Source organism: Pungitius pungitius, chromosome 1 (assembly GCF_949316345.1).
Source record: "Pungitius pungitius chromosome 1, fPunPun2.1, whole genome shotgun sequence".
NCBI classification, from domain to species: Eukaryota; Metazoa; Chordata; class Actinopteri; order Perciformes; family Gasterosteidae; genus Pungitius; species Pungitius pungitius.
Window position 1 is genome coordinate 23,558,467 of NC_084900.1, and position 20,416 is coordinate 23,578,882.

A 20,416-nucleotide genomic window follows, 5' to 3' on the forward strand; every position below is an offset into this window, starting at 1 on the left:
GAGCTGCAGTGGTCGTATGGCGGTGCCTGGGAGACCCGCCAGCAGAGAGTTACAGTAGTCAAGGCGGGATGACAAGAGCCTGAATCAGTACCTGTGCCGCCTTCTGAGTGAGAAGGGGTTGTATTCTCCTGATGTTGTAGAGCGTGTATCTACAGGATCGTGTTGTCGCTGCGATGTTGGCAGTCAGGGTTAAAATTCAGGGTGCGCACAAAGATGGATCCTAATCATGTTTGTGGTATTTTGTCATAGATGTATAATTTATAGCACTGACATTCCCATCAGTTGCAAGTGTACAAAATGTTGTGATAATTAGCAAATGTTATCGGGCAAGGTTACTTACATAAGATGATTAAGGCTTATAACACCTGCATGTTAGCTCAAAGCAGCTCCATACTTGAGTAGAGCAGCACAAAACTGCTCCAATTTTTCAAGAAAAACATTAATTGAGATCTTATACTCACAAGTTACTGATTTGTAAATGGCTTTCACTTCAACATCAAAGTCACAACAATGGCTGAGAGCCAATAGAAAAGTGCCTGAAAACAAAGAAACTGAACAGTGGATAAATACTTTATTATTTACTGCCCTTCACGATTCCCATAGTGGTACAAAAACATTATCTCCAGGGCATGTCCACTGCTTTGTAATGACAATCAGACAAGATGAATCAATCAATCAAACACTGTCACATTATGTAGATGCAAAAATGACTCTTGTGTGACTACATCCGTCAGCAGTGGCACAAAATGTTAATGATTCTCGACGCTGTGGAGCAAACATCGTAGTGTCCATCTTGACGGCGCTTTGGTGTGTTATTTATGTCTACTTTACTGTCTCCATTCATCCTTCCTTCCCCATCAAACAGATCAAATCCTGTTTTTCTCCCCATGTCTCTGCGACTGTCCATTACCAGTTGGAAAATGTAACATTTAAAATCTGTCGAGCCCGCCCCATCGGGGACCTGGCGGTTTGACAGACAACCCATCAATCAAATTAAAAAGCCCATTACGAAAACATAAAGAAGAGAGATTCAGACCTCCGGAGAGACTGTGACCTGGATATCACAGACGCCTCTTAGTCTCAATGGATTGAACTCACTTTATTATTTCAGTGTATATTTGTTTTTTTTCTTGCCTTCACCTGTGGGGCCGTCTCAAACTCTTATTTCTTCCTCTGCATGGTGAGGTTTCAAGCTGAGGACAGACTGAAGCCAGATAGTAGCATTTGTAATTATTCCCCTTTTCTTTCTCTTTGCCCTCATCTTGCTTGTCTCTCATCTTCTTTAGATTCTTTTCCACTCTCTCTGCCTACTGTGGTCCTTCAGAAAGGCAGACAGGAGTTTTCCTCCACTCCTTGTATTTGCCTGTTGCATGTTATTTGGATTGCCTGCCTTAGCACTTGTCACAGTGGGTGGAGCACAGCAGTGTGTGGATAAAGCTACGGGTTGCACGCTCTCTCACAGATGAGTAGACACCACCTCCCGTCGCCTGATGTAACCCTCGTGTGTAGCTATGTTTTCAAGCATCTCAGGGCGTGAGGTTCCCATGTTTGAACTGTGCAAATCTCTATCCTATTGTTTTTCTCTCTCACTATCTCTCTTTTATTTGGGCCCAGAGGCTTCTCTGGCAATTCAATCACCCTGACCACTCTCAACATAAATACTCTGCTGTCCTCCGAGGTGCCCCGACGCCAAATAGAGGACAAAGTGACATTGGCTTGGGTCCCACACCAACGGCTCTCAGCTGGAGATCACACTTGAATAAGACCCCTCTGTCTCAGCGGAGAAGAGCATAACAGAGATATAAAAAGGTAAAAAAGATAGGCTAAGAGGAGAAGCAACAAGAGGTAGGAAGGACAGAGGGGACAAGTGTAGACTTCGGAGAGAGAGTTTACTTTGGTTGCCCTAGGAGGAGGCGGGAGGTTAATACTGCCTCCATCCTTCTCTCTTCATATGAAGCCGCTATAAATGACGACCAGCAGGGGAAATAAGATGATGGCGCAGAATCAGGGCAGCAGACGGAGTCACGTCCGCCCCTCGCTACTTCCTCTCTGTCAAAGCCGAATTAAATGCACTGCTAAGTTGTGAGTGTGTGGCCACATGTCTGCATGCGCCAACAGGAAGTACGTGAGCTTGCATGATTCAAACTAATCACTGATGTTGATGTTAAAATAGTTATTCAAACTACAGACTGGAGTGTCCGTGTAACATTGCTGTTCTGAGGAGGTTTTTCAGCTGAAAGGGATGAAGTGTGTTGACCGATTATTGATGTGTTTGGGAGAAACCCAAGAGAGACTCTAATGCAAAGTGTTGCCTTGTTTAAAGTCTGTTAAAAATGGAACCTTTTCTGCCAAAATAGAAGAGAAACATTTTTGTAATATCTGTAATGCAGTGAATGTTAAACAAATAATACTGAAAATAGCCAACATTCATTGTTGTGAAGGGATGGTGAACTCTGCACCACCTCCTCATTCTTTTCTCTGCCTCGTTAGACAGAGGACACATCACTCGGTGCCTTGGGGCTCATTGGAATTGGATGTAAATCACGAGTTGCAGGCTTGTCCACTCAAAAAGAATTCAGCAATACTTGGCTGGTTTGGACCCATTTTGAATTTCCACTGTTTCCACTTGTCTATTAAGTTAGTTGCAAATTACCTGAAAAAAGGAGTGGTGGAGACGTCCCAAAACAGCAAAAAAAAAAGGTGTGATACGCCTTTCTTTAGCCGGGACTCGGGGGATAGCAATATGGGTCAGTCAGTCGTTTTTCACTCCACAAAATTTGGATGGACACTTGGATGGATTTCCATGATATTTTGTAGAGATGTCCATGCTGCCCAGAGGACACATTCTAATGACTTTGGCAATCTAATGACTCTTCATTTAGCACCACCATAAGGTTGACTCAAACTCAAGTGACATTAAGTGAAATGTCTCAAAAAACGCTTGGATTGCCATGAAATTTGGTACAGACTTTTAAAGTCCCCTTTGGGGGAATTGTAATAACTTCTGGTGATCCCCAGTCCATCTCTGTCCGGTTGAAATTTTTACTTTGTGTCAATCTCCATCAGCCTCAGCTCACTAAAAGCAAAAACATCAGTGTGTGAGCATTGTTATTGTGAGCAGGACAGACCACTGGAGACAATGCAAAGGCAAACGTGGCATTAGGAATTCAGCTCGCAGTGCAGCTCAGGTTATTTTCACCAACTCCAACCCCCCCACGCTCTTTGCTCCTCACCGTCCCCGCAGGAGATCCCTTCACCTTTCCTCTCACTTGCCGCCGAAGCCATCCTCACACTTTCATCTCTCTCTGTCTCAGCAGGCATGGACGGCTGCTCAAACAAACTAGTCATCTTAGACCACCCCCCCCCCCCCCCCCACCTCGCTCTCTCGCCTCTCCATCCTCCCCTGTCACTCTTCCACTTCCCCAGTCATCCTTTTATCTCTTCCGACCTCTCATCTACCCCCTCCCTCTCACGCCGCCGCTCCTCTCCCGGCGCCCCCTTGCTTCTCTCTCTCTGTATCACTTGGCTTGGCTGCAGGCGGTGCTGCGGTATTGGAAGCAGCATGAGGCTTGAGGAGTCATCTTGTACTAAGCAGAGCTAAGCCCGGCTTCCGAAAAGCATCTTAGCACTTTGGTTTGGAGAGGTTTACAAAGAATATCACACGATAGAGCAGTAAAGCTGAGCACTTGGCCTCGGACACCTTGAGATCGGGACGAGGCGACTGAGCTATCAGAAATTTGGTCTAATTGGAAAAATGTGCTCAGCTGTGCAGCTTTCTAAAATGAGAAACGAGAGACCGAGACAGACTCCACCTGCAGATTGAGAACTATATCTTTGCAGAGGGGCTTGTTTTTTCCTCACAAGCTAATCAGAGCAGACTGGATACAGGCCCCTTGTAAAGTTTCATGTTGATGGAGCAAGGACAAACCACTCTACAGAAGGCTTTTGGGAAGGCCTCATGTCAGACGAACAGCTGGCTCAGATTTTTTTTATAAGTCGATTGCAGATTGGCCAATTCACGTCATTCCACCATCCACCATGGAAACCATGGAATCTGCTAGCAGCTCATGTCTTCTACCGGGTGGGATGTGGCTGAGCAGCTTGGGAACTGTGAGTTCCTGTTTAATGTGTCGGCAGCGTTGTTCAAGGCCAAGACACTAATGTTATATTAAACTGTTAGATAGCCGTGTAGCGTTCACTGCTGTATTTTTTTGCAGCACCGAGAACCGCAAACCAACCAATTTCTTCTCCGCGGCCACATGACGTCACCTGGCACCCAGTGGGTGGGGGGTCTGCAGTCTTACCTTGTGGAGACTAAATAACAATCGCCGTGAAGAGTGATTTATTTATACATGCAGGGCATTCGATCACCATACTATGGAAGCCCATTTCCGCCACAAAAAAAAGGAAAGGTTAGAAAGTCGAAATTATGAGATTAAAATTATTATGGCTTAAGATATGCGCATATATACATACACTCACCTAAAGGATTATTAGGAACACCTGTTCAATTTCTCATTAATGCAATTATCTAATCAAACAATCACATGGCAGTTGCTTCAATGCATTTAGGGGTGTGGTCCTGGTCAAGACAATCTCCTGAACTCCAAACTGAATGTCAGAATGGGAAAGAAAGATGATTTAAGCAATTTTGAGCGTGGCATTGTTGTTGGTGCCAGACGGGCCGGTCTGAGTATTTCACAATCTGCTCAGTTACTGGGATTTTCACGCACAACCATTTCTAGGGTTTACAAAGAATGGTGTGAAAAGAGAAAAACATCCAGTATGCGGCAGTCCTGTGGGCCAAAATGCCTTGTTGACGCTAGAGGTCAGAGGAGAATGGGCCGACTGGGCAGATTTAATCAAAGCATTTATTTAACTTCCCCCTGCATTTACTGGAGCATGTCCGATATTAAGCGTACAGATTGTACAAAGACATCCAACACATTAGACAGGGGGCCTTCAGCGTTGTAGCTGAACTTCAGGGACCAGAACACCAGGCTGACGATGACCACACGGTCCAGTCCAGTCAACTCCAACCTCCATGTGGACCTGCAGTTAAAAGGGTTCAGGTTAAAGGGTCTCTTCATCCAAAAGTTTAAGTTCTTATGCATGCAATCGATTTGAAATGGTCTGAAAACACCATGTAGCCAAATGCTAACAGCTTCTGCTGAGGAGCAAACTTCAAGACAGAAAGAGTAGACCAGGAGCGATTACACTGCTCTGACCAATCTTGCTTCAGACAGAGGTTAGGACCTCCCACCTCATTAGCATACTGTGATGCCCCACACATACAGGTGAAACTGGAAAAATTAGAATATCGTGCAAAATTACTTTCAGTAATTAAACTTAAAAGCTGAAACTAAAATATTATATAGACTCATTATATGCAAAGTGAGATATTTCAAGCCTTTATTTGATATAATTTTAATGATTATGGCTATATAATTTATATATAATATTATTAGTTTCACCTTTTAAATTGAATTACTGTAATGAGTAATGAGCTTTTGCACGATATTCTAATTTTTCGAGTTTCACCTGTATTATTATGAGTAGTGGATGGTGTGCCTACCTAACTGTCGTCCTATAGGTGAGCCTGGGCGGGGCATTGTCCTGATGGCTAATGGAGAGCACCTGGGCCCGGTGTCTCCTAAGGTCTATGCATGCCATGCTCCTGCCAGCTGGAAGGGGGAATCCAGAGGAGGCAGACCCGGCCTTCACTCCGGCTGTAGTCTCCACGCGTTATTTCAGTTGTGTTTGAGCTATTCTCTTCATTCAAACACGCACCACACCATTTTTCACACATCCACACTTACACCACTGATTTACTGACTTCCCACCTCATAGGATCCTTATGGTTTTTGGGTATGTTACTTCAGTTCATCATTGAAGTTCTTTATATTAGGGTTATACTTCAATTAACATATATTCTTTAATCTCATGCACTGTCTCCTGCTCCTGAGGTTTGGCATAGCTTGAGCCAGCTATGACAAAACAGACACAAGCATAAATAAATGTGGAAATAAATATATGATACAGACCCATAAATAAATGAAGAAATGTAGAAATAAATATATGGTATGTTTTTGTTTATGACCTGTTTTATTATCAACTTTTATTTATTTATGGTTACATTCATTTACGTATTTTCATATTTCTGCATTTATTTATTCATTCCTGTATTTATGTATACATTTATTTATAAAATTATAAATGTATTTTTATTTATTTATTTACTCTTAAGTCATTTTTTGTCCTCCATACATAACTACATCTCTGCCGTTTATAACAAACCAAACTGTTTAAAAATCGGTCGAAAGTTGAGCAAGTGATTATTTTTAAGTATGTACCACTACCAAAATGGGTGAGTCAGCTGACCGTACCAAGATGGCCGCCATGTGCGGACGTTCTAGACTCCGCCGTAAGACTTTATATATATATCTACGGCAGCAGAGCCCGGCGCGCAATCCCGTCGACCGGACCACCCCCCTCCCCCCGGTTGACCCGCGTGACATCAAAGTGGACAGTATGTGGGCCCCATACCTAAATTGAGTTTCACACCCTTGGAGTAATGTATCTGTGTCTTATCTCTAAGAGCGGTTAACAAGGCCTCTTTCCAAAAACCGCGGATTAAATCCATACATTCTGCATAAACAAAGGTAAGAAACATTAATGATTTTTTCGCTTCGGCATGGTTTGTGGTTTGTCTGAAATTGTACTCCAGTCACCGTAATCAGCGCGTTCTGCTCGTGCTCTATGATGGCTCAAATATAGCATAAAGCAACGTAAAAATATGGCTCTTTTGTCGGTCAAGTCCACAATGTCTGGACAATCTGCAGGGAATATGTTCTAACTCGTTCCCCACTTGCTAAAGTTGTGTTTGGAGTAGTTTAAAGTAGTTTAGGGCTTATTGTAGCCAGGGCTCTGACGTTGACAACAAGGCTAACCAGGCCTAGCTGTGAGCTTGATTAAACCAGCTGTGCGTGTCTGCTTGGAGAATTGTTTTTGCTGTGTGGTTATTTTTGCGAAACCCTCCGCAGGCTTTGTCTGAGGGAAACAAACTCTCTACCACTAGAATAATTGCGATCTGTTGGTGTTATTTCATTTGTTGCTTTCCATTTATAAGATTTATTTTCGACGGACTGAAAAAGTTGTACACAATTGCAAAATATGCACAATTTTTAGACACATTTGCATAGTAATTTTATTTTACTAATATTACCACAGTTGGGTATTTTATTTGCAATGTTATTTATTGTAGCCAGGACTCGAATGCTTCGATAAACCTAAAGCATTCATACCTGTGTTCATGATGAGTACCAGAAATGTAGGTTCTGAGCCATGTGCTTTCTGAACGTAAAGGCATTTAAACATGTAACCCAAAATACAGTACACGTTATAATATAGTATCCCAAAATACAGTACAAGTTATAATATAGTATAAGTTTGCATTATTAGCATTATGCACACTTCATTTTTATAATTGTAACCAAGACGGCCAAAACCTACAATAGCAAAGGTCATTCTAAACCACACTAAAAAATGCTAATTTTGCAATTTGACGTGGAATTGCGTGGACTTCCGACATTTTAATATTTAAAAAATGTAAAACTATCTTGCCATGTTTTGTTGTACAGTTCAATGAAACACAACATTTTATTTGTTTAATTCAAAAGACTCCGAAGAAGATGAGTAAATCGCTAATTTGAAATGATTGAGTTTTGACTTGTTAGCAAGCAAATAGCTACATGAGATAAAGCAACACGAGATTAATTCAATTCAATTCAATTCATTTTATTTTGTATAGCCCAAAATCGCAAATTACAAATTTGCCTCAGAGGGCTTTACAGTCTGTACACATGCAACATCCTCTGTCCCGAAACCCTCACATCGGCACAGGAAAAACTCCCCAAAATATGAAAAAACCCTTCAATGGGAAAAAAGGGAAGAAACCTTAGGGAGAACGTCAGAGGAGGGATCCCTCTCCCGGGATGGACAGACTGCAATGGATGTCATGTGTACAGAATCAACAATGTAAAAGATGTACAATTCATTCAATTTCTCTAACAGAGATGATACAAGTAATTGCAAGTAGCAGAACAGGTGTACGGCAGGACCACTGCAGGGACAACCACCATCAGAACCACCATCCACAGAGGCTTCTGTGGGGAGGGAGAGCAGAAAGATGTTGGTTTATGATGATAGTAATATGAATCATATTTAAAGTAATGGTGATGGCAGCAGCAGGTGTCAGCAGAGCCATGAGCCAGGAGTCAGAACCGGGGTCCAGACGGAACTATGATCCACGGAGACCTGCTAGGCGAGAAAGCACAAAGAACTTCCGGAAAGAAGCTTAATTAGTGATGTACATTAATAAAACATGGATGATTGTGGGAGGAGAGAGTGAGAGTGAGAGAGGGGCTCGGTGTGTCCTAAGAAGTCCCCCGGCAGTCTAAGCCTAGAGCAGCTTAACTAAGGGCTGGTCCAGGCTAACCTGAGCCAGCCCTAACTATAAGCAATATCAAAGAGGAACGTTTTAAGCTTTATCTTAAATGAACTGACTCGGTCTGTTATGTCTGCTTCTGTGTCCTCTTTTTCTTGTGATTCATTTTCTCCTGTAGTGGACTTTGTTGCTCGTTTATTAGTTACACCCAGCTGAAACTAAAGTGGTCTAATAAACAGCCCTTTGATGAATTCAACTTAATGATTAATATAATGTGCGCTTTTTATTAAAACAGTTTTTTGTGCTGATGCTGTGCACTGTTAGAGCGCATTGCATTATACTGAAAGACCTTTCTATTATTTTCTGTAACCTCATTGATATAAATAGGGTTGAAAACATTTCCAAAATAAAAGGGCTGTTGTATTAGACTGCATTAGTTTAGCCAGGCTGACGTAATCGACTGGCAAGCGTTTACTAATTGAACCTGTGACTGCAAAGTAGTTAACTCAATCAACACCCTTTCTATCAAACACTCATGGTAAATTCTCCGCAGGGGAATTTTGACTTGGTATTGAAAGATGTGGGGAGCAAATCAATCAAAAAGTTCAAGTACTCTGCTCTCCTTGCTCAGTAATCCCAAATGCTCGTATTAACACGATAAACTGGAGCTTTCATACCATTCCTGATCTCCCATAGTAAAGAAGCACTTTTGTTGAATGCGTTTTTCTCCACTTTATTCCTAATCAGATGCTTGTGTGCAACATACTCTTACAAGATGTTGACTGTTGTGAATCAAAGTCAAGGATGTACAGGGCATTATGTGTCTTAAAAATGATCGTAATTACATTTTTGTTTAGGGAGCCCCAAACGCTTTAATATCATCAACTACTTTAACATTGGGGAGATTTTCCTAGTGTAGTAGATACACTTTGAGGAGCCACATGAAGCCGAGGGCAGCAGACAGCTGGTGAGAGCAACTTCCACAAAAGACGTTATTTGGTTGCTCCAGATATCATCAACCCACACTGATCCCAATGCAATTGTTTCAACACCCTGTTTAACCAGAATCACCATGTTCAGAGAGAATCTAATTAAACTGCAGATAAATAAATTGTGTTGAGAGGTGCAATAATTACATTAACTCTATTGTTCGGAAAACGCTCCGTTCAGTGGAAAAACATGATTTCCGGGATAATGTGGAAAGCGGGCTGAGTGCATGGGAAGAGGTTCTCGCATAGCATTAGTAGAGGAGCATTTGGAGAAAACAGTCATTCATTTGTAAAAAATCAAAGAATTAAATATCAGAGAAAATGAACTGCAGAAAGCCAAAGAAACCATGCCGAGGGAAAGAGAGGACATCAGTGGATATAAATGACAGATACAGTTGGACAAAGTCAAGGTGTTCACCTGGGACACATGGACATGGGGGAACTGCAACCAACTCCTCCACCAGAAGAGCAAAGGACCAATCCTAAACCCAGTCTGTACAGAAGGCCGATCAGAATCGCCGATCGCCAAAAACTGTGTGCAAACGGGACATCTGGACACGGAAGAGAAGAGGCAACAAAACTTGGCAAAGGACGAATCTCCAGAGCATTTGGAAAACAAGCAGAGTGTATGGGAAGAAGTTCAAAAAAAGAGGAGCAGAGGAACATTTGGAGCACACTTCTCAGTAATGAATTAGTGGAAATATTACGCCTGAGAGTCAAAGAGTAATGAAAAAGACGTAGAGGGACTGCACAGAGAAAGAGAAGGAAGGAAGTGAGTGACTCCTCAAGAGCGAGTAGTTATTTTCAAAGTTTAGACTTTTATTGAGTTTGTTCTTATGCAGCTGAGCTAGAGAAAAAAAAAAGAAAATCCAAAAGTCTGGCAAAAAACGGTAGCCAGAAAAGATAGTGTAACACCACTTTTTAGGGCTGTCACAATATCAATCAATTTTTGTGTGATTATTCCAACTTTTATTGTGATATGCGTTATTATTGTAATTTTCAGACCATTTTATGCCACTGATAACATAACAATGACAATATAACAGCATTGTAGTAGGCCTACGCTATTTCAAAGAACAAAGGACGTTTTGTTCGTCAGAATAGTTAGACATTAGAATTGGAATGTGAAAAAAATATATCTTAAATAAATAAATAAATCAAAAATATAATTAGTGCAAGGGACACTTGGCAGGCGACGCATTGGGCTCGGTGCAATGCGGTCAGGTTTGAGAAAATGTGTCCGGCGGAAAAGCGCGCCGCCGTAGCCGGGGAGGTTTTACCCGGGGCTTCGACCGCCAGCAGGGCGACGCGCTCCGGGGCTGCAGGGAGAGACTGAGGGGCTCGGCCCCGCTAACAATTGGCCGGCCCCGGGAGGAACGCAGAGAGACTCTAATGAGCAGTCTGGAGGAACCGCCAGTAGTTCAGGGTGAAAGACTGGGCGCATGGTGGTTGTTTTAGGTGAGATTTTAGCTTAGTTGTGTTGCCTGTTTCCGTTGCCACTGTTTTTAAACAAAGTTGACGTACCGGATCATTCGGCTTAAAGCCCAAATGTTCCCAAACATTGCAACTATAATCCTTCATCCCAAAATGAGTCCAGTGGACCAGACAATGTGTAGTTTTTGTACATTTAACAACGATGCAAGTAAATAGCTGCCTTTCAGCAAAAAATAGTTGTAGCCATCAAACGTTGTGCATCGCATTTCAGTAGCGTTGAGAGAAATAGTCCCTGTACATGCATGTAAACACCATTGGGTCTCCTTGCAAGATCTCATTCATTCACATCACTTATGACGTCCACCTTAATTGTCCGGTTGCAAAAGCTCGCGTTGCTGAAACCGAAAACCAACTGTCACGCAAAATCTGACCGTTATTTTGAGTCCATGTGAACCGATACTGTACATTATGGCTCAATAATGTACACCCTGTGACTCAGTCTCAACCAGACTCTGAATCAAAATGCTGTATTTCATCTACCCGTATTATCATACTAAAAAATGAATGTTATTTCTGCTGTATTCTCTTAAATTCAAAGTGAAATTGGGCTGCTCATACTGTGCAGGTTTTTTTCTGTTTTGCACTCTTAATTACGGTCGAGGCAATCATCTTCTTTTTCATCCTTCATTGCAGAGGTAGCAGCTGTTTTATTTGAATTTTGATGTTATGAATATCAACAGTATTTCTGGGGAATTTCTGCTTTTGCAAGGGAGCACTTATTTTAAGTCACTCAAGGCATTAGTTACTGCAGATTTAAATATTTCTGCAGGTGCTCTGTTTTTGTGAGACACGGTACTCATCCCTAGTTATATTACACAGCATATTGCATCTGATGGCCCTGAAAGTTAGATTATCGGTCCCTTACTCATCTAGCTCACCAGTTGTAATCAGGTGTCAATCAGAGTGAAGCCATTAGAGAAATCCATTTAAACTGCATTCTTCAAAAGCCAGCTGGGGGGAAATCATCTGGTTGCAAAGAGGAACTGAATGTGTAGTGAGACAATTTAGTAAACATTAGTTTATTTATTGCTTTAAGTTCATAAAAGTGAATTATCACATTCTGGTTTGTACAAATGTTCTCAGCTTTACCTTCTTGTGTCAGAGTGACTATGTGCACTTATTAAAAACAATCTCCGGTCTTGCTAACTTTGATGTTGTACAACATCCTTTGATTAAATGCTATTGGGAACCCAAATCATTTAATTACTCGATTATTGTCATCTTTGCAGTCTCAAGTGTTAAACCTACTCTTTAGTCATCTTGCTGATATGAGATCACATGTGAAACGTGTCCTTGTTTGCTCCATTTTAGCCTGGCTGCATATAGAAGTAACTTTGCAGAATTGCTCCGAGGCATGTGTTGGACTAACACCAAATTACACCTGCGATATTAGAGTCCCTCCTTATCAGCCCGCGGCAGACTGGAATCCTTGGGCCGCAATCTGTTTAGCATGTGAAAAATCCCAGCTGGAGGCTGAAAGATGAAACCTCGTCAGTGCAATGTTTAAAAGCAGTATTAGAGAAAGCAATCTATCCTTTTAACTAAGAAGCATTTATGCTACACAAAGCTGACCGACTTAGTCTTCGACATTGAACAACAGGTGCATTTTGAGGCTCCCCGATTGAATTAAACAAGTCCATATGTTTTTTGAGAACTCGAATCCTTCTCTTAGATCCCTAATCTAAGGAGACAAATACAACTATTGGACGAGGCAGGACCGAAGAGAACGTTGTCAGAGATGGCTTCACTGCACCAGACAAGGTCGAGGCACCGAGGGTCTGCATGTGTCTCATTGATTATCAGACACGGCGCAAACGGCTCAGCCAACCAGCTTTACAGACCCAGAGACCGCAAACTACACAAAGGGAGACGGACAGGAGAGACGCAACGTAGTATTTAGCAGACAGGTGTGGCTGTCAAGTAACATGACAGTGATGTCCTAAGACAGTGAGTCTGGCAGATACAATGCAAGCCAAACAGGACAGGTCGACGATTCGTCTTTGCAATAAGCAATAGGGAGTGCAGGCAGAGAGGTGGGGACACAGGTGGGGGGAGAATATTACAAAAAAAATACTGACAGTGTCAGTCTGACAGAAAGGGAGGATACACACGTGTAGAGCAGGAATAATGAAACATTGTTTTGAAACTGCCTTGGAGTGTTGAAGATAATAAGATGGGCTATCCAGGCATAAAGAGAGCTGTGGTGAGTAGAGGGATGTGAATTGTAGCTCTTTTGCAGAATGAAGCTATGACTGTCGTGCAATTTCAACAACAAAATATTATTGACCGTTGACTAATGTGTTACGACATCCCAGACCTCCTCTGCTTAGTGGGGAGTTCAAAGGTCAAGTACAAATAGCCTCTGCGCTTTATCTGATCGTGTCCCAATTCCTGCTCCCCAGAGATTAGTCACTTTCAAAAAAATGACCTCATCTCGTTCATAAAACTGTTAAAACTGCAGTACTAGTATTTGAGTCTCTTTGGCCCTGCAGTAATGATCTGATCACACTTTTTGGGTTGGACTGTAAGTAGCCCAGCGCCGCTTGAGAACGTGTCATTGCCCAACTGGTCTATAAGTATCCTGTAAGTATGTCTTTTTTGTTTGATGGTGCACTCTGTGCTGACACCAAAGCCTGCCGTGGCTAAGGAACTGGGCTGTTTTTATGATTGATGCAAACATTTACAATGTACTTTAAATAGGTTTTACATTTTCTCATCAATAATGAAATGTTTCATCTGCCAGCGTTGGTATCGTTTCTATCAGGCATCCTGCCAAGGGTGAACATAACTAACTCACCCAACCAACCAACAACCTTTTAGTCATGCTATTTCCACTCACACTGCCATATAGAAAAATAAAACGACAATCATAACCAAGCAAAAATATATGGTGCTTTCTTTGATCCTAAATTTAGATCAAATCAGGGTTCATCCCCGTGACTGAGTAACTATAGAAGAAGGGCAGGAACTACACAGTCAACCCGTCTTCTCAGTACATACATTGGAGAAGCCAAACCCACGCCACAGTTTGAAGTAACATCTACAAATAAAGCTGCTTGGCTAGCAAACACAGAGGATATGCATATGTATCAAGCATAAAGCCTGTGACATGTGCAGAGCGTGTGGAGCGGCACTGACTCAAAGCCGGGCTCCTCTCTAGCCTGGAGACAAATATTGTACCCTGGCAACGCACGGTACACCAACGGAGGAGAGCGGGAATCAAACGCTGCTGCTCATCTGCAGTACTTTTCTGCTGCCATAGGTCACACGGGAGAGGGTGACCCCAAAGAAGATTCAAGCGCGGCTAGGGAACAAAAAACACAGGCATTTTGGGTTTCAAAGTAAAGCCTGCTAGCGTCCTGACGGGCCTTTGTGGAAAGACTCTGATTGCAGCTCCGGCTTTCACGATGCTTCCTCATGTGAAGGAACGGTTGAGGGAATGAAAGCGCATTCAACAGCACTGCGATTAATTATTCATTGCGCAGCACTGCTCATTGATGATGTTTAACACACAAAGTCCATTAAGCTCTGATGTCTCACTGAGGGCGTAGAAAGCCATCTTAATGTATACCGAGTTGATGAATACAGAAACTGCTTGTTGTCTCTCGTCCCTGTAGAGCCGGGAGCAGGAAGCGACTGCAACCCCGGTTGACTCTATCTTTCTGTATTTTGCAATTGGAAATTAAATAAGATTGTAGGAGGGGGTGGAAAGCTCCAGAAGAGAGTACCGTAATTTGCACCAGAACGATGTTAGTTTCTAGTTACAGGGCAAATGAGGAGAAAGCATTTTCATTTCACTTTAGTTTTCAATTTGTTAGTGCTGAAGAAAGGAGGAAGATGCTGTTGCCATCTGCTGTCAAACCCCAGGTCAAGGGTCTCCAATGGCTGGGCTGCCATCTTCCTCCAGTGACAGATTGAAGGGAATCTGCCGCGTTGTTGACGCTTCGATATGCGTGATTACAGGAACCAGCCCCCCCTGCAGTCTACTAGGGCTGTCAAAATTGCTCAAAAATAACGTTTGAATATTTGCTTTAAAAAAAAACACATATTTGAATATCTGGTTGTGCATTAGGCACTTGAATAGGTAATTTCTTTAAATATATCTAACAACCTATTACCTACACAGAAATAAGTAATCTAATGGCCAAGACCTATTGAAACAAATATTATTAGCATTAATTGACATTAACATGCAACTTCTCCTTGGCATGAAACGGCAAATAATCAAAGTGCATGAAGCTGTTGTAGCCTATTTTATTCATGCAATATAAAGTCTGTACAGTCTGCTGCTGCCACCGTTGTTTTTTTTCATTTTCAGTATTTGAATATATATATATATATATATATATAATATATATATTTGAATATATAATATTCGTCGACAGACCTACAGCTAGCTTCCAACCCTACGTTCTCACGTCCAGGGTGCCATCTTCTCTCCTCAACGATGTTTGGATCTAGTGAAACAGGCTTCTTTTCATGTAGTGTTTAGCAACAAGTTGCAATACAACGTTCGAGTTTGCAACATTTGCGCAGCATTCAGGGGACAGTCAAGTTTGGAAGCCTGTACATTCACTTACTGAGTTCTCAGCCAAATATTATTCTATGTTTTGTATGCCAGTAACGGCGGTTCCCACATTGATTCTAATGATTTCTTTTAACCATGCAAATCAGTGGCAACCACTAAGTTAAGTACGGTTAAGTGGTACCCAACATTAGCAAACGTGAGTTAGCAAATTAGTATTCTTTTACACTTTTAAACAATAGCTTACTGGGTTGAGCCAGTTCAGTTATATTCTTGGGCACACGGTTTTTGTCTTGCAAAAGATTCTGCCTTTTCTCTTCCCTTTAACTGCCCGATGTGAACTGACGCGTGGCGTTCACTGCTGTGAGTGAAAGAAACACTTCCAAAAATGTATTTTGGAGTTTGCCTTTATTGTTAGTTAATTTAGCAAACAATTTAGCAGAGCCATCAAATCAAAGCACATTTGTGACGTGACGTCATTTTTTTCATCGATGCCACGCGATCGACTGGTACTACCTTCAAGATCGACCAATTGGGCGCCCCTGATTTAGGGGTTCTCCACGTAAAGCTCTAATATAGGAGATTAGTAATACATGACAATTAACGGCACGGGCAGCAGATGTAGAGACTGGCAAGTAGGACTCGGCGAGTGAGGCAGCGTATGTAAAGGCCACAGGCCGGCCGGGTGAGTGAGAGTGCAGACAGCATGAGCTGCAGAGTCCAGGAAAAACCCTGTCTGTGCTCTTTTTCTCTGTAGCTTTTCGCTCCAACAAACAGACATCAACAACCTCCATGCATTTTTCATGACCCGTGTTGGTTGACGAGCTCCCGCTCCCTCCCTCCCGCTCTCACTTTCTCTCACCTTTGCAGTAACACACCCACACCCACACACACACACACACGCACACTCTCTCATAAACAGGATCAAATGCGCGCAATCACACATTCTTTCACTCGACTAAGCTCTCAAACCGAGACCCTCAAAAACCATCTTTTTCACCAATTCCCCTCTTTAATGCAGAATGGCATTTCATTCTGAAACGACAGGCAAGGCATGAAAGACGCCGAGGTGGATGAAAGAAAGTAGAAAATGAGGGGGACAGAATCTAAAGAGGATCGCTTCATGACATTCGGTTAAGCTTATCAATAATAGCTGCTACTCTACCATTGGTCCAAGAGAGTAACATGGTACATGTAACAGGATTACAGTCAAAGGACTTCCAAAAAATCTGATTAAGGATACTTTGAATAATACTTTATTGAGAACTATCTGTGATCTGTCTTTGTGGTCGGGTATTGGCTTGAATTAAACATTCAGAAAGGGGAAAAGAGGTTTGTAATGGTTTATTGATGAACCGTTCAAATTACAGTACTTCAATTGAAATAAATTGTCCCTCCAACTTTGCACTCGATAGAGTTCTGTGGCACAGGTATCTCAAAATCCCCCAAAAATAAATCAGACTTCAGCACCCGAGCGCCTGAATTACTGGTCGCCGCTGCATGCAGGTCATCAGTCATATTAATTGGATTATCCTGCTTTTGAAGGCCCAATTCCGAAAGCCCAAAGCCGGCCGGTTATTGTCATCCACAGCATTGGTCGTGGTTACACACCAAGGACAAACCCAGTCCGTTCAATTAATCCAGTAACAAATGTCCAGCAGCGTATTAAGTTCTAATTCAGTCTCGGGATAATTAGTTTCTTACAGGGACCGTGTTTACCGCCTGCTTCTCAATGCACTGCTGCACCCACATTAACACGGACATTATTGTTTACTTTCTTGGATCAGTTGCCTGTTGAGACTGGTTTGATTTATGAGCGTAGTGCTGTTATTTCGATGCCTTCTCCACTGGAAGTTGGCACTTTGTTTTCCAGGTCGACAATTTCCTAAATAACTTCCTAGAGGGGAGATGATTCTTTTTTTGTATGGATGTTATTTATTTTTTTATTTTTTTAAAGAACAATGACAGTACATAAAAAAAGAAATAAAATCTCAATGTTGCAGCAAACTCTAAAGTTATTCATGATTTATGTTTTTGGAAAACAGAACTGGAACTGTTAGAAATATGCAAGGAACTTTCACCATCACACATTTTAGTTGCCTATTGTCATCTAACTAACTGCAATAAACTATTAAAATGTTTAGTGTTTCATGCACAACAGTAGAGCCGTTATGTACGTCCAACCTTTTCCCTGATGGCTTGTGGTAATAATACATTTGCAGCGATAATGACAATGGGGATTATAGCTCTGAGGGAAATATACACCTAATTTTAGCAAAGGTTTAATCTAAAGTTAGCGTACCTCGCTAACATTTGCATTCTTAACTAAAGTGTAATTATTGTTAGATAAAATTATGGGAGCATTTTTTTGTCCCTCTACCAGTGATATCTGGGGCAAAATTATATTTCTTGCGGGCACTATCGCTGCGCTGGACAAATACACATACAAAAAATATACATATTGAAACAACTTGATAGTCTCATAAACTATTGTTAACCTAATGACTCTGACCCATCTGTAGAAAGCCGTTGGGACAATTTCCTGTATCCGCTATCGTATCTTTTTCAAATCAACCCAAATATGACCTATATTTACATTATTAGAAAAAGGCTCCAGCCACATCCTCATCTTCTATCAGACCACGAAAGGGAACTGAGTAACTTTCATTGCTGTTGCTGTGACCACCAGTCTTGCTTAACTTTTTTGATTATGGAAGATGTCAACTGGTACTCCTGTGTGAGATGGACAGGGAAAGCTATTTGGTCATGACCGAAGAATCACATAAGGAAACAAAGTTCTTCTTTTACATAGTTACTAGCTAAAAATATCTTTTTATATTCATTTAACCGTCTCTGTATTTTGTATTAGAATGACTCTTGACTGATCCATTTTAACATTTGAACTATTTAAATTATTTGAATTATATTGTATTTTTAAATACTTTATGGAAAGATGCCAGAACTCATTTTACATTTTGTTCTTTTCATACATTTTCATGAACATGTTCTGATAGAGCATTATATAATGTGGTGTTTGGATGTACTTAGTTCCCGCGAGTATTACATATTGCAGCACAAGTGGATACTCACAGTATTCGAGAACAAAAGCAAACCTAAACACACAAGATAACATTACAATGTTAAGTCTGTTAGAGGCTGGAGACAACATGAAAATGTTCAGTAACTTGTGACCCCAAGGCATCGCTTCTGCTGCGGCCACCCAGTGTCATTACTACACAAAAGAGGCCCTCACCAGGGGATTGGGGATTTTCCGACTCAATCACGACCACAATAAACACTTTTTATTTCTCAACTCGAAGGCTGAGTTGTAGCATGTAGGCGGTTGCTTCATTCAAGATGGTCTCATCTAGCATTCGTAGGCGATGCCTATGGAAAATCATGAGACTTAAATCATGCACAAAATAATTGAGCTTGTTTTCTACGTTAACATGAAAATATAAAGACCACTAAAGCACAGGAGGGCGTGCAGGAGGGGAGGTCCAACTGACCTCCATCTTTAACTTTGCATCAATTTACACAGCCCTAGAAAAGCGAAAGAAAGCATAATTATTACATTAAAGTGGTGTGGAGAAGACGAAACAACATTCATATATCAACTGAGCCTCAGCAACAGTAAGCCAGCCTGTTCAACTACAGAACTTTTATTTAGGAAATTACAGTGTGAGTTTCAGATATATTACTCATTAAATGCTAGTCCCCTGATGTTGGAACCTTGAGTACCCCGATGATGGAAGAGGAATCACGGTTTGTTTGTGTTTCTTTAAGACTGGAAGTGTGTACGTTATCCCCTCCTCAAGCTGCTCTACTCTGTGTTGCCCCTTCTTCTGTGTCAGTGAATATAAGCCATATTTGTCACTGCGGGGGCCTGACACACTGCACCCAACTCTCTTAAGAACACACTCGGGAACAAATGTTGTCTCTGCTCTTTCCTGATCTCAGTTCGTACCCCCCAACGGTCACATTTAACATGTTACACAGCAACACAAACACGCCTTGCACCCCACTTCTCGGCCTCAATCTGCTCCACCTCATTCAGGGCACGTTCTTTCCCTCCACACTCTTTTTTTCCACCCTCCCTGCTCTCGACTGATCAGGGGTCAGCCTGCAGTGTCTCCATTAGTCACGTCTCGTTTCTTCCCCGCTCCCCGACTCTGATCCAGGGTCAGGTACTGCCCAGGAGCCATTTCCCCTCCCTACCGGAGTGCAGGTCTCCCAGCTGACCCTGCCTCTTATCTCTGTTAAGTCAGACGCTCTCCGGCGGTGGTCCTCTCATTGCCCCCCCCATCCCCCTCTCTGCAGGCACACAGATGGAGTGACATTACACTCGCATACACAGGTGCACATCTAAGGAGTATCTCCTGTTGCATAAATTGGACTTTGATTGAAGCCATCGCTTTGAAATGAGTAACGGAAAGAAATAACTAGATGTATAGGAGATCAAAACGTATCCCACATTTTTAGATAATTGGCAAATTCATTATGAATTCTGGTTTCCATCCACTACCGTTTATCCAAAGTCTCTTCGATGGGCGTTGAAATAGCATGCTTCATGTACCTCATTTGTTCACAAAATCTGTTTCCATTCCACTGACACATTTTTCTTTCGGTCTATACACAAACTTTTACACAAAAGGTTTAAAGAGTAAAGATCGCAGGGATCTTAACACACACAAAAACACACAGCATCTGTGAGTTTAGTGGAGATGACATTAATGAAACATTCAGTTGTAAATAGAAGTCCAGAAGGAACCATGCCGAAACAGCCCCTGAAACACTCGAAGCAACAAACCTAATCAGACACTTATTCATTCCCATCTTGCTGCTCTGGTTAATAAGTGACACGAAGCTAACCAAGTAAGAACATACCCTCTACTTACATTGTTAACATTGACTTTGGGATTGTTGAATTTAAGCCTTGCAGTTGACATAACGTGCTGTATC